The following is a 14,621-nucleotide window of genomic DNA, read 5'->3' as shown; positions in this document are numbered from 1 at the left end:
TTATTAAAAGATGATGTATAGCTGTTTTAACAGACTATATCTAGTCAATTTCCATCTCTTCATATTCAGATACTTCTGAATTCAGCCATTTTCTTGTAGCTGCTCTAGTTTCTGATAGAAAGTCTATTAAGTATTTAGTTCCTGTCTCAGTTGAGAATAAGAACCTTATATTTAATTGATTTAAATCATACTTCTTCTTTAATCTGACTCTGAGACTATTGTATAATGCATGATGTATTACAATATGCTCAGGATTTTCATTCACATTGCAGAATGAGCACTCTGTTGAATCAAATTTATCATCAAATCTTTGTATATAAGATTTGAAATAACCATGTCCTAGTTTCAGCTGAATTATAGATGAGAATATTTTCTTTTTACATTTAATTGAACAAGATTTCCACTTTGGTTTTATCTTAAATCTTGAATAATGTATACTCTTCTTTTGTTTCTGCCAGCTTTCATTTCACTTGTTTAAACAAGATTCTTTTATCTTTCTCTTTATGAAAGATCAGAACACTGTTTTTTGAATAGATCTGCTTAATTCTGAACTCTTTTTTGCAGCTGAATCAGTCAATTCATTGTCATGAATATTCATATGAGCAGGAACCCAATGCAGATGAATTATCAGTTTTGATATTCTTCTCTTTTGAATTTTCAAAACAGAGTTTAAAATCAGTTCAAGATTCATTTGATCATTATGAATCTGACTATTTCTAAGTCTTTTTAAAGCAGCTTGACTATCAGAGAATATTCATGTCTCTTTCAAATCATTTCCTCTTTTATAAGATTTTATTTCAATGAGTTTGAAAGCTTTCACTATTGCAAATAGTTCAGCATCAAAGACTTCAGATTCACAGCCTAAATTCCAGGAATCTGAGATAAAATTAATATTATCTTCAGTATAAGCAATGCCTGCGCCTAATCTATTCAAATTCTCATTTTTTGAGCCATCTGAGTAGATCAGAATAGAGTCTTTTATATTAATTATAGAGATCTTCTTCAAATGCTGTTCATATTCTCTCTCTTTAGATAGTTCACTTATTTATAAGTCTATGAGAGATTTCAGCTTTTCTCTCCAGAGAGATATCTTCTCATGATCAATTTTCTCAACATTTAATGAAGAAAATTGATTCTTAATAAGTGAACATAGTCTATACAGTTGAGAGGGCATTTTCTTTAAAGTATTATTCTCATTTCAATCAAGAAATCTATTCCAATCCAGTTCATTTCCTGAGTTAACTGATGGAAATGAAGAAGAGACTCTTTCTCTGATTATATGATTTGAGCTCAGCTTCATGACTCTCAGAACATAGTTCATACAGGTCTTTTCAAATCGAATAGCAGGAGGTGGAATTGAAGCTTCAATTTCCATTACTTTAATAGAAGATGACTTGAATGCACTCAGAATTCTTCTCAAAGCTCTGTTTTATAGACTTTGAAAGAGTTCAGTGAAGTTTCCTTGATTGTTCCATCAAACTTGAACTTCATAATCAGCTACTGAGATAATACAGACTATGTATAACTGTCTCATAGCCTGAAAGAATAGATCTCTCTCAGTATTTGATAGTCTGATTATACTATTCAGTAGTCTCTCTGCCTTGATGATTCTTTGTTGAATATGATATTTAAAATTCAGCTTGAAGTTTAACCATACTTCTAGTCATTTGACATTTAAACCAGGTTTAATCTCTTTATTCAAAAGAGTTAGACTTAGTTCTTTCTCATTAAACCTGGGAAAAAAGTGAATTAACTCAGTTTTATTCATATCAAATTGAATTAGATTGATATCTGCTCTAACAAAGATTTTCTTTGCTGCTTTCTCAATCACTTCTAAGTTCTCTTTGATTGTCTTTAAACTGTAGAGTAGATCAATATCATCTATATAACTTGAAGATCTCACTATTTTCATCTCTCTATTCTTGAATAGATATGCAGTGTATATTGCAAATAAAACAGGTGAGATTGAAGATTCTTGTGATACTTCTATTTTTATCTCAGTTTTATCTTGTTTTCTTCCATCAAAGAATAGTTATATAATTCTTTTAGACATGAAACAATTGACTCATTTTATTAGAGAAAGTGACAGTTTTAACATCTTCAAAGTTTGAATCATCTTAGACTTTGACACATGATCAAATGCATCTTTTATATCAATAAAAACTGCAGTTGAGACCAGGTCTTCATGCTTTGTTACTTGAATATCATGAATAACTGAGAGAACAGTATCAATTGCAGAACATTATTTTCTATCTTTCATTTATTCATTAAATAGAAGAGAATCACTAATAGAGCTTATAAAAGATAATCTAGTAGCTATTATCTTTTCTAGAATTTTTCTCAAACAGTTCAACAGAGATATTACTCTATATGACTTAGGAATTGAAGTCTTTCTATTAGGTTTTGTAAGGATTACTCCAGTAGCTTCTCTCCAGCATTCAGAATGATAACCATTTTTTAAGAGATTGAAAAAGAGCTCAAAATATTCATTCTTCAAGTAGAAATATGTGTTTTGAATAATTGAGTGATTAATTGAATCAGGCTCTGCAGTAGTTTTAATTGAACTTGAGAATATTACTGACTCTAGTTCATCATATGTAAGCTCAGGCCATTCCCAGTTATTTTCATCAATATATTCATGAAATGACATATTCTTCTCTTCTAAATATGATGAGTTTTGAAAGAGAATCCTCATAAAAGCTTGACATTTTTTCTTAAAAGAATTTGCTGTATATAATTCATTCTGAAATTCATTTTCTAAGATTGAAAGCTTTGCTACACTTCTTGTTTTAGTATAGTTGAAGACTTTAAAAACTTCTTTTTCTTGTGCTTCTTTAAGAAATTTGTTCCAGTAATCTGTTTTGGCTTTTTTAATATCTGAAAAATATTCATTTCAAATAGCTTTGAACTCTTTATCAGATATTAAGTGATTCTTTCAATCTCTCTTAGCAGTGGCTACTTACTTTCTTTTAGAAGTGATATTCTCATTTCATCAAGGTTTGAAATACTCAGAAGACTTTTTCTTTGAAATATTTTCTTCAATACTTGTTAGAAGAATAGATGTAATAAGCTTTGCTCTATTCTTAAGCATTTCATTTGATATATCTTGACTTTGATTTCAATAGAGCTCACTCTGTCTTTCAGATTTCAGCTGTTTTACTCTTTCTTTAACTGCTTTTCAATCAGCTTTTTCAAAGTTATACTGATTAGAGAGAAGAGGATTTTCACTTCTTTGTTTTTCACTCAGTTCAATATCAAATTGAATGATTTCATGACCTGATTCTGAGGTTTCATTTGAATCAATAAACCAGTTTATAAGTCTTTTTTCAATTAGATTTTATGACATGAAGATTAGATCTATAATAGATTTCTGTTTCATGCCTTTTCTAAAGAATGTTTGTTAATCAGACTTGTTAACTAAATCTATTGAATGCTCAAAAGTTCATTCAACCAGTTTATCTGCTCTTACTGCTCTTATGCACTCTGAGTTTCATCAGAGATGATGTGCATTGAAGTCTTCTACAATTATAGAGTTTTTTAAGAGAGTTATATTCAAAAATCCTCTATCAATTGTTCAGATATTGTTGTTTTCTTTCAATGATTTTTCATTATAGATATTTATAAGTTGAATAGTATCAAACTCATTATCTTTATCTATAATGTCACTCACTAGAATGTCAGAGTCAGATATGATATCAAATCTCAGATTAAATTAATATCTTGATCTTTTTCTCCCATAGATTGCTACTCTTGATTTTATCTCAGATTTTTCAGAAAGAAAGCAGTAATAGCTTGAATGAGAAATGATATACTTTTGCTCAGTATCAAAGTTTGGTTCTTGAAGAAGTACAAAGTCAACTTTTTATTCAAATGCAATCTGAAGACAAGAATAAATACAATTTGATTTTCTATTCACATTGTTTTAAATAAATGTGATTTTTGAAGAGTTTTTAAACTCCTTTTATTGTTTTTATTGTACATTCATACTAAAAGAGAGTGAAGATATAGTAGAATCTAATCACTATCACCAGATAGTAGATTATAACTATTTTGAAAAGCAGGAAACTTAACTGCTTGCATTCTATCTAGTTTATCATCAGAGTCATTTCTCAATTCTCTAATCTTAACAGGTGTTTAAGAATTCAAATTCTGTTTACATTTAGCTGAAGAATTGATGTTTGAAGACCTAGATAGTTGAGAGTTCCTTCTTTTTAAGCTTGCAGATGTAGATTTACTAGCTTGACTTTTCTCTGCAGTTTTAGATTCACTTTGAGCTTCATCTTTTCTCCAGTTCTTCTGAGTTCTTAAAGTAAATACACATTCTTTTGAGCTAGATGCATGTTTTTCTTTACAATTGAAGCACTTAAGCAGAGTATATTAACATATTTTATCTCTTTTTGAGCATGTTTCACATTTATGCTCACTAGTTTTATGATCTCTAGCACAGAATGCGCATTTTGAGTCTCTGAAATAAGAGATTGCAAAGTATTCATATCTTTGACAGTTTGAACACTGTGTTTGAGCTTTGAGATTCATTCTTGAATCTTTGTATTCATGAACTCTCATTTTCAAACCTGCTACTCTTACTTCAGAGATTCTTGATTGTTCAAGTGTTTTTATATATACTAGAACAGAGACATTTCTTCTGCTCTGTCTGAACTCAATTGAATTAAGCTATACAGACTCTTTTCTCAGTTGAATAGAATTGTATTCTTCTAATTCATTTTTGAAAAGCAGCATTTCTTCCTCACAGTCAAAAATTTCAAGTGGAATATTATAAAGAATGAATTTATCCTACTTTTCATCTCTTTTAAATAGAATTGTTGTATTCAGTAGAGATTCTATTGCTGATTTTCAGAGATTCTCATTCTGAATGAGGAATTCTGCACTGAATTCAGGCATTGTAGTCAAAATAATAGAGTTTTCAAAGAAAGATAGCTCAATTGAAGCTATGACTGGTTTTTGAACTTCAATATCAGTCATTAACTGAGAAAAGAACTGCTGATTAATTTCATTTCTAATTCTGAAGATAAGATTTGAGTTTAGCTTGTTTTTTTACAAGCTCTTCTGATTTGAGACTTTGAGAATAAGTCTTCTGTTTCTGAAGATTTGAAAGTTCTTCTCTTTTTGCATTTCTTTTTTTTTCTTTCTATGAACAGAGATCTGAGAAATATTCTTCTCAGTTTTCTCAGAATTTTGAGCAGATTTTGAACTAGCAGGTTTGAAGACAGCAGATTCTACTACTTGAGCATATATTTTCTTCTGATTTGAAGAAGAAGATGAAGAAGTAGAAGATGAAAAAGAGTCAGTGACTGTACTGAAAGATTTCAATGTTTTTTGAATTGTGTTTGAAATTCCCAGTTTGAACTTGATCACTTCTTGTAGTTATCTAGCCTGAGCATGAAGAATTAACAGAACTTCTTCATTCTCCTCACTCAGACACTGTTTTTCAAGAATTTTACTTGCTTTTTCCAGTTCCTGTATTTCAAGAACTTGTTATTTCTCTATTTCTTTCTTCTTTCTTCTCTTTAGAATTTCAATCTCAGGAACAGCATCTGGGAAAACATCTTTTTTCACATCAACTGAGTGTACTCTTGAACTCATTTTACTCACTGAATGAAAAGTTGATCAGACTGTTTCAATTGAGAGATTTATCAGTCTATTTTCAAATGAAAAGTTGATCAGACTGTTTCAATTGAGAGATTTATTAATCTATTTTCAAATGAAAAGTTGATCAGACTGTTTCAGTTGAGAGATTTATTAGTCTATTTTCAATTGAAAAGTTGATCAGACTGTTTCAAAAGAAGAATGAAAGACTTTTGTGTATAAAATACCTGATTTTTTTCACACTAGTTCAGTAACTAGATTAGATTTTTGAAGAGAATCTAATAAACTAAAAGTGATTTTTAAGATAAATCAATAAAACCTTTACAATCTCTTTCTTGAGATACAGTGAGGAAAAGTATGATATCAATTGATAATAAATCAGATAATATGACAGTTTTTGAGAGAAAAACTGACAAAAATAAGTTAATTTTTTGCAGAGAAATTGATTAAAACTATTCAATTTTATTCTAAATTATTCAATTCTTCTCACACAACAAGTGTATCACTCAAATCAGTTAATAAAGAGTGTAAAAGAGAATTAAGTATTAATAAAAGCTCTTCAGTCACTGAAAAAGTAATTCTTACTTAAAAGAATATAAAATTGTGACAGAAAACAACTCTGTTTTTAATTCTTTGTAAGAATATTGTATAAAATCCAGAGAAAAACACCTTACTTTTTTAAGAGAAGTAAAAAACTATTTCTAAGATCTTTTTTTTTATTGCATTAACTGCTGCAGAAGAATTAGATAGAAACTACTAAGATATACATCACTGTATACTCTCTATCAAGACTTTCCCTCTTCAGAGTCTTGATATTATAGAGAATATAAGTCTGTTTCTATATAATAATGTAAATATTGTCAGTGAGATGTAGAGAAACTGGTTATTTATATCTCAAAATAGAAGACTTTGTCAATGATTATATCAATATAGAGTTAATTCTTAAATTCAATAGAAATCTAGTGTTGCTGTTCTCAATCTCTTACAGAATCTATTGAATATTGAGATATTAAAACTAGATTTAATATATCTCACTATGCAGGGATCAAAGGCTCAGTCAGATCTTGAGATATACTGATTTTATAGTTGTTATATCTGCTGATTATGTATCAAGTACAGTTACTAAGATATCTTTTTGTACTTTTCTGTTGGGAATGAGTCAGGTTGAGAGGGGTGGTACAAGGGTGAGACTTGGCATTGATGTCTAGATACAATACACTGAAGACAGACTGCAGAGGTTGCACTTCAGAAGTGACTGTTGATTATGTGCTTGATATTATCACCAAGGTATCTTTTTGTATTTTTCTGCCGGGGATGGGCCAGATTAGCAAGGGCAGTACGAGGGTGGGACTTGGTGTTGGTGTTTTGGAACATCAAAGGTGGGCAGGGTTTTCGCGGAGGTCACTCCTCAGATATCTCCACAACTACAGATCAGGGATCTTCCAAAATTGAGAAGATTGGTGCATATGGCTAGGTCTCTTCACCTTACAATTTGTATGGCAATTTGGCCCGGGGTTGTGGTGTGGTAGGGGGGAATGAGGGATAGTCCCACACAGAAGTTTCGAACGACGTCTGGTTCACGTTTGGCTGGATAACTCCACCACCACACGGGGTATGCGGTCGGCGATGGGGTCAAAATGCTCGTATGATCGAGGGCTTTTCAATGGATCTATCAGCGGGTTCTTATTCGAAAAATCGAGCGAGTTCGTGGTGGAGCGGTTGTCTTGCATGAGTGGTTAACACTCATGAGTTCTTCTTAGTAAGCTCTGTAAGTGATCTCACAATATCTGAGAAGTTTCATATAAATCACTAATAGAAGTTAGTAAATTCAATGAAGCTTTATATATCTTTCACAGTGTATGAAGCTTCTCATTCAAGAATGACAGAGATCTTTTCAGAATTTATATAAATTCTCTTATCAACTTCTATGATGAAATCTAAGTATTTAGTACTCTTCACTTTGAAATCATACTTGTTAATATTAATTGATAGTTCTGCTTTTCATAGTTATTATAATATTCTTCTCTCATGCTCTTGATATTTCTTTCTAAATTTATCAGTGAAGATGAGAATGTCATCTAGATAAGCAGATACAAATTTATCAAGAAAGTCTCAGAGTGCTCAGTTAATATACTTCTGAAATATACTGAGAGTATTGATCAGTTCAAAGAATATGACTACTCATTCAAAGAGATCATAATATATTCAAAATGTGATGAGTTATTCATCTTTTTCAGTAATACAAATCTTATGAAACACAGTGATAACATCTAACTTTATAAACTATTAAGCTTATTCAATATGTACTAAGATTTTATTGATGAGAAATAAGAGATAACAATCTTTCTTTATTAATCTATTCAGATCTTGATAGTTCACACAGAATAAAAGTTCTTCATCTGATTTCTTTAGAAAAAGAATAGAAGCTGCAGCAGAAGAGTTACTAATATATATGAATTTCTTATTCAACAGATCATTGAGTGTCTTTTAAAGAAGAAGAAGTTTATCTTAAGACATATTATAGAGAGAATGTTATAATGATTCAGAATTCTTATCATTCTGCTTCTCTAACTTAATACTGTGATATATTTCTAAATTTTGTAAGAGAGATAAATTTGTACTGTTATCTTATCGGAAGACATCTAGATAATTATAATATTATTAAGAGAGTTTTGTATGAGAATCTGTTATTATAGTACAGAATAACTTCTCTAGAGCTTTCTTGATATCAGTCAGACTAATGAAATAGATTGATACATAATCTTACTGTCAGTGATTTTATCAGCAGTTTTAATAACTTCTTTTTCAGAGCATTTTATAAGTGTTGACAGAGATCTGTGTAAGATTCATAGTCTTGTGAATATCATCTTCATGAATTCTATTATTATTAGAGAATATCAAGCTTCTGTTTTAAGCATTCAATAAGATGCCTTGTTCAAATAGTCAGACAAGTTCTAACATAAGATTATAATCAAGATTATTAACTTCATACACATAGGCATCTTCATGTTAATATTCTTTAATATCTATATTCAGTTTCATCATGTAATGAGTGCAAACATGTTTTAAATCATCAAATTCTGTGCGAAGTCAGGCTTTTGATAAGAGAATACACTGAAGATTATGATATCTTATAACTGAAGATTTTATCATTGCATAGTAACATAGACTGCTGTCTATCATAACTTTCATATTATACATGTTATTAATCACATGTGGTTCGGAAGAACGTACGACTGCCGGATAATAACGCGGCCGCTTTCGAACACGCTTCCGAACACGCTTACGAATGTAAAGGGGCCCTAGCGGCCACTAATTAATTTAGATAATGTATATAAGAAGCCCGCGTACGCCTGTAATCATACACTGACTTAAGCAATCTTTGAATCACATCTAATAGCATGTCTAAAAACCAGTAAGAAGTGCAACAATGAAAGCAGTGCTCTCACAGCTCATTGACACTGCTGCCTTCATCTTCAACTGAGCTTTCTTGAGAGTCACAGAGGCTGCAGCTGCACCACAAAGACATTTACTCACTAGAAAATGTCAGAATAAGTCCTTGATTGTTCTTCAAGAATGATACTCTCATGCACTCACTATTGCAATTGAGAAAGAGAAAAGAAAAATGTTTTATAAGAGAGAGAATCTTTTCAAAAAACCCTGTCACTACTGTTAACTTTGTTCTGAAAAAACACATCACTTTTACAGAGAATTTCATATATAGAATGAAATATGTTGAAAGATCTGTAAGTCACTTGTTAACTATGTTTTTCACATTTCAAATTGATATATAAGAAACCCACTTATCATGTGTTTGATTTGAATGAAGATGAGAAAAGAAAGACTTACACAGTCAGCAGAACAACTCATCTATTTCTTTATACAGTATACACACTGTCAATCAGTTGGCAACTGTTGCTATATAACAAAGATAATTTCTAATTCAGTAATCTTGAGAGCATCAGAACTATACTCTTAAAGAAGAGAGTATTATCATACTCTTGTGATTCAAAGATTACTTAAGCCAGCGTACGATTACAGGCGTACGCCGGCTTCTTATATTGTAATCTCGTACGCTAAAATAATTAGCAGCTGCTATGACCCCTTTACACTTGTACATGTATGCTAGTAGTTTGGAAGCAGCTGTGTTATTATCTGATGATTGTATGTTCTTCTGAACCACATTCTCTCTCATCAGATTAAGTCACACTCATGTGATTATGTCATACACTCTAGCTTCATGTGAATTAGCTCATCACTAGTGTTTCATGATTGTGTGATCTATTTCTGATTCAGCTAGCATTCTGTGTATACTCTCACAAAGAAACTTTCACTATATTATACTACTTATTCACTAACTTTTCTCATTCTTCAATTATTATCTTCATCATCATTATCATCAAATGTCATCATTATTCTGAATTTCTACTTCTTCTTCTGTTCAACTCTTTCTATCTGTTCATCTATTATATCATACACATTTCTGGCAATGGCTCTCTGTTCTCATAACAAGTATCATCATAGTACTTATACTGAGCAGTTCATTAGCAGTAAGTGTAATGCATTGTGAAATATAATCAGAACTTATTTATCTTCTAATAATCATCAGAATAATGTATTATTATGAATAACACATCTTCTTCATCTTCTTATATACTCTCTTCACTCTCTTATATACTCTCAACTGTTTCTCTTCTCAGTGAGTTTCTGATTGTGTTTTCTGACATAATTTTGCATGAACACAGATGCTGATATGTTTGTTTTTATTTATATAGAATCTTCATATGTTGACAGATCTGTGTCTGCTGATGATAGTGAACTCAATGTTGAATCATTGATTGAGAACTTGAAGAATATGATAATGAAGAAATTGTCTGTGTCATATGTGACTGAGTCTTCTATATTTCTCTCTGCTTTCTCTGTTTCTTTCTCTGCTGCTCTCTCTCAATCTTCTACATCTGTCTCTGTGTCTGATTCTCCTGCTCCCGCTACCTCTGTTTCCACAATCCCTGGTTTTATCATCTCTGCCTTTGTTACCAGCTCTCCCTGTTTCAAGAAGATATTGTATAGACTTAATAAATCACATCTTTCAGCATATATGCTTCTGCTCTTCTTACTGACTCTCAGAATAATTTATTATATAAAGACTGTATACAACATGACTATCTAAAGCTCAGTCACAGATACTGATTATTATGTTTATTTTAAATATTTATAATAAGATAATCATTCATTCATATCAGAGAATCACTCTCTCTCTCAACAGTGTTGAAATTGTAAGTCTTTTTCTTTTTCATCTTTTCTTTCTAATACTGACTTTTCTATTCTTAGAAGAAATCATTATGAGTTTCACTGTGTATGAAGTTATGACATTCACAGATATTAAGAAGCTTTTCATAACTGTAAAGTTCAATATTACAGAAATATTCACTCTGATGAATTCCTTCAGAATAATAGATCTGTATCAGTCTATTCTCTGACATCTATTATCTGACTTCATGAATCAGATGAAAGATATTCATGTTTTCAGAAATGAGAACATAGATATCATACTCTTTTACATCTGTGAGTGTAAGACTCATACATCTTGTCTGAGATGTCATCATGAAAATGAGTTATTTACACACTATGTTCTGCTTTCTGCATTTTCTCATGTTCTTCTCTCTCTTTCTGAGAAGTCTTATGTGTGTTGTAATTGTATGTACAATTCTAAGACCAGTGAGTGTTTATTCAGTAATTATTACCTCTGCTTTTACAGTTTTATACACTAATAATGATTCTTAGTTGCTTCAGTGTCAGAGACTATTCTCATTAAAGATGACAACACTACTGAGACTATTCTCTCTCATCTTCAAGCTTCTTCTGTCACTTTCTCTCTTTTCTCTGTAAGAAAGATTGTGTGCATATCAGATTATAAGTATTCAGTCTTAGATGACTTCTGCTGTTATTTGTCTAATTCTGTATCTTCTTCTTCTTCTGTTTCTTTTATCTCTGCTTTCTCTGCTCTGACTTCTGATTCTGTGAGTCTCACACTCTTCTTCAATTTCTCTACATATACACATGCACATTTCTATATTAGCATTTCAGTCAATCTTGTGATAAATGACATTAATATTGTACACAGAGTGATAGAGAAATTGAAGATATATACAGTGTTGTTGTGAGAGCAGCTTGCAGCTCTCAAATCTCTTACAGACCTTGAGTTTTGAGATTTTCTTTGTTTTTTGATATTTTTCAGATGACATGGCATTGGAAATAGATTAAACATATGATATATAAAAATGAATAAGATGTGTATGATAACATTTGTCTTTTATAACTGATTCTTACAGTTGATGATTAATTTATTATTTCTTTTCTTACACTTTTTCTTTCTCTGCTAGTCACTACTCTTATATGACCTTCATATGATACAGCATTTAATGACTAGATTGAGCAGCTTTCATCTTTTATAATTCTGTCTTGTGTATTATACTGTCTCTCTTCACTCACTCAGATCACTACAGTAAATAGCTCATTGAAACTAATCTTATTCAATCTCTGAGTGTTCTCAGAAATTGAGATAACTTAGTCTTATATATCTGTGAATGTTTCAGATAGTTTATTCTCTGTGATCTCTGTAATTGAACTGATGTAAACAGTTAAATTCAACTCTGAATATCTTTTTCTTCTGTGATCTGACTCATATGCAAGTCTGCTGCTCTGAGATCACTCTTTATCATATTGTGTCTACTGTCTGCAGCATGTTATCATATGATCAGCTACAGTCTTATTACTTATTAAAGTGTGATATTCATCTGATTTCTTCATTACTTTTCATTCTTTTCTTATAATTATGAAAAGATTGAAATAAGTGAGATTATCTGATTTGTAAGTGTCTATGATTTCTCTTACTTCACAAGGCTTTTCAATTGTAAGTCTCTTCTTTTTCAACACTGATGATAGTGCTGCAGATAATCATAATTCACTTAAGTCTTACATCTTTACTTTTATAAGTCATGAATCATTGATTAAGTTATATAAGATCTGTCTCTCTGATTCTTTCAATGCATACATTCTCAGAGAATGTGATTTAAGTATTTTATATAGCTTAAATCACCTAGATTGAAACTTCTCAGAACTCTCATTATATATGAGAACTTACATTCTCATCTTGAGACTCAATTTCTTAACTAGTGAGTCTTGTATTCTTTTCAATTAAATTGCTCAGTTCAGAAGTAACTTGTTAGCTTTTGCATGTGTATGACTGATCTCTTTCAATCTTGATTCTGTGTCTGTGACTGTTATGTCTGCAACTGCTGTTTCTGCTGTGTTTATAACTGCTCTCTTCTTCATCTTGTCTGAAGCATTCTCTGAGATGCACGGATGCAATTCATACAACAGGTAGAATGATGAATGCTTAGAGACTGCATGCTGTTGAATCTGTGTGATCAATAGCACCTGCCCGAGATATTCATCTCATAGTCTCATAGACTTGCTCACTAGATATTTCATCAGCATGTTGTTTAAGATTTCATTCAAGTGTTTCAACTTCTCATTCATCTGTGAATAATATGACATTGTTCTACAATGTCTTGTTTATAACTGGCTCATGAAATGCCTCACTGCTTCTTCTATGAGATTCACACTGTTATCAGTTAGAATCTCACACAGCATTTCATAGTTGACATAGATCTCATTATGTAGAAACTTCATTATCATCTTCTCTGTTATCTCTGAAACTGCTTTCACAACTGACCAGTCAGTAGTGTAATCACTAGCAGTGATTATTCATCAATTTTTATTTGATGTTCATGATAATATGTCTATGAGATTCATCTCTTATTGTTTAAACAGTTGTATTGTACACTTTATCTGATGTTGTGCTTTCTCATATTCTAACTCTTTCTTAAATTCTTTTGTGACCTGATAATTCAGGCACTTGTGAGTGTACATCTGAATGTTCTCAGCTATGCTTAGCCAGTATACTCTTGATTTGAATATGCTCATGAGTTCAGAGCTTTCTAAGTGACTGAATTCCTTGTATATATAAGTCACTAAGTCATATCTAAATGAAGATTCTAGATAGAGAGCTTCTACATATTCTAAATTATGATAAAGTACAATGTTATTTTTCAATTTTCTCAGTTTGAAGTTCAGAAGCATCTCTTCTACTACTTTTATAAGACACTTATTATCTGACATCTTGTCATTGTTTAAGTGAGAGATCATAATGTTTACTCATTCTGATTTCTTGCATTCTCTCAGTGTGTTTAATGTGAATGTCTCTTGTGCCTAATTTGCAGAACTCTTACTCATGAAATCAGATCTGCAACTGATTGTGTCAGGTATCACAGTATTTAATTTCTTTCAGTATTTAATATAAAGATTGTATACTTGAAACTCTGAGATTCAACATGCTAAGTGTTTGAAAGGTTTTGTTATTAATTATAGATAGATAAGACTTTCATAATTCATGATCACTGTTGTCATATACTCATTATCAATATATCTATCTCACAATGTCAGTGGGTGCTTAATTGCTAGCAATTTCTTTTCATGCACTGAGTAATTGAGCTCAGCACTGAATAGTTTTCTATCATTATACATTATCAGATGCAGCTTGCTGTTCTTACTCATCTGTAGAAGAGCATCTCTGATAGCTTATTCAGATGTGTTTATCTCAATGTGATTCAAAGATTGCTTAAGCCAGCGTACAATTACAGGTGTACGCCGGCTTCTTATATATTGTAATATCGTACGCTAATTTAATTAGCAGCTGCTATGGCCTCTTTACATTCATATGTGTACACTAGTAGTTCAGAAGCAGCTGTGTTATTATCTGACAGTCATACATTCTTCTGAATCACATTCTTTCTCACCAGATTCAGTCACACTCACATGATCATATTATACACTCTAGCTTTATATGAATTAGCTTGTCACTAGTATTTCACAATTGTGTGATCTATCTCTGATTTGACTAGCATTCTGTATATACTCTCACAAAGAAACTTTCACTATATTACATCACT

The sequence above is a fragment of the Blastomyces dermatitidis genome, assembly GCF_000003525.1.
Source record: "Blastomyces dermatitidis ER-3 genomic scaffold supercont1.4, whole genome shotgun sequence".
Taxonomy (NCBI): Eukaryota; Fungi; Ascomycota; class Eurotiomycetes; order Onygenales; family Ajellomycetaceae; genus Blastomyces; species Blastomyces dermatitidis.
Note: the sequence above shows the minus strand (reverse complement) of the source record.